Genomic DNA, 2,211 nt, shown 5'->3' on the forward strand with positions numbered 1-2,211 from the left:
ATAACTTTTGCAGATGACCAGGGAGGCAACCAAAAGGTAATCATTGTTAACATGGAAAGAAGAATACATGGAAAGAGTAATTTATAGTTATAGAACTCTGACCTTCGCTGTAGTATCATTGAATATGTTAAATCAACAAATGTAGAGTTGCCACAACACGTATAACTAATATATTAAAGCGACTGGAACCTCATGAAATGTCTATAACCAATGTTGGAAAGTATTTTCCATTGATTGTTATCTATATAACTATCCAAGTGAATTTTATTTTCTTGATTTTTGAAATGCAAAATAATATATTTTGAATCGTACGTCCATGAGCCAAATTTCATTGAACAGTTTTGAATGTCAAATGGGAAATATGTCATATGCATCAAGCAATAGCTCCGATAAGTGGACGACGGATACCACTTGACTGTTCCATTATAGCTAACTGTAGCTAACGCCGGTCTTCTTTCATCCAGACGGTCGTCAGCGCTTTAATATGTAAAATAAACAAGAACATGTTGTAAAGCCGCAAATCAAGAATCCAAATATTTTCCGAGGGAATCCTCAGTGTTGTGATATTGTTGAATAATTGTGGATCCCATGTAAGAGCATAATCTGTCCATGTCTTTATATAATAAGTTCACTTATCTCACCATTTCAGTAATCATGACTGTTGTGAGGATTTGCGCATGTTCGTCGAGATCCAGAATTTGTGTTAGAAATAGATTTAGAAAAACGTGCATGACTTCTTTGGAATGCTTGACCGGCCTCCCAAGAATCCCAATTTCTTTGTAATTTCCCATTAATTTTGCTATTAACATATTTTCAGCATTTGAATTAGTCGAACTAAAGCCTGAATAATTTCACATTAAACAAGTACTTAAAATAACTAGAAATAAATTCTTCCAATCCATACATAAAAATTGATTCGCAAATATAATTTCATTTATAAATAATTGGATAATTGCCTGTTAATTAACACGAGTTAAGTTCGCTCTTATCTTGTTACTGTCTGAAAGAAAACACGATTGCGCAAAAAAATTAGCTACAGTCACAAACACGACTTCTTCTTTTTAGTTGGACTTCTAATTATGCATGTCATAAAATTGTGATAAACCCTTTTAAAATACATACTACGACTGAATCAGACATTTCGGCATACAGTATTGAGGGCTATTCAATATGGCATAATAAAATGTTTTTCAACTTATGCTTTGTCATTTGTTCTAAATAACTCGTGAAGCCTCTTAAAATATAGTTAAAAATCCCACATAAACTAAAAATATCGCATTTAAAATTGAGAATGAGTGAGACAGGCTGGCATAATAATATTTGTTAGTTTTTGTTAAAATAACAAATATTACATTATTTTTGTAGTATTTTATCACATCCGCTTGGGTCTTAATGTCTACTCGGGGACCAATTCCGATGTGGTAGTAAAGTCGATACCAAAGGATTACAACCCCCTATCATGCAGAAGGAGTGCTGGCCGTGCACCTAGACACTTCGCCATCAACGAGATCATTTCGGCTGCGTTACAAACTGCTGGTTTCCCTACCGATCTGGAACCTGTTGAGTTTGGCCGCGGAGAAGGGAAACGCCCTGATTGAGTCGCCGCTTTTCCGTGGATTAATGGGAAATGCATCGCATGGGACTCTACGTGCACGGACATTTTCTCGAAGATAAATTTAGTCGACTCGGCAATCAGTCTATGATCAGCCGCTAAAAAGGCTGAAGAACTTAAAATCTCGAAATACTTTAACCTGACGGACAACGTGATTTTTTCCCCAATCTCCGTTGAGCCATGACCAACAAATCTCTGGAACTCGTTTGGAGAATCTGGCAACTGATCTCCAGAAGACGTCGAGAGCCTCGGGAGAAGCAATAACTGTTCTAAGGAATCTCCATTGCGATCCTGAGGGCCAACGTCTTTTCGATCATTAGTAGTTTTAAACATAATTAGTTAAATAATAATTATTTGTAGAATCACTCTTCTACTAATAACGTAAAAAAATAATTGCGAGTTAATATAAAATTAATCTAAGCTAAAACATCAATTTAGGAGACATTATTCCATTCTGTTATGTATATAATATTTAAACTAATTAATTTTCTTTTTGAATAATTTTTGTTACTCAGCAGCCCACCCAAATTTACACACGTACTTTTTTTCTCACCATTCTTTGCTATTTCCCCATCTTTATTTGTCTCCATCTTCAATTT

This window comes from Octopus sinensis, unplaced genomic scaffold (genome assembly GCF_006345805.1).
Source record: "Octopus sinensis unplaced genomic scaffold, ASM634580v1 Contig08756, whole genome shotgun sequence".
Taxonomy (NCBI): Eukaryota; Metazoa; Mollusca; class Cephalopoda; order Octopoda; family Octopodidae; genus Octopus; species Octopus sinensis.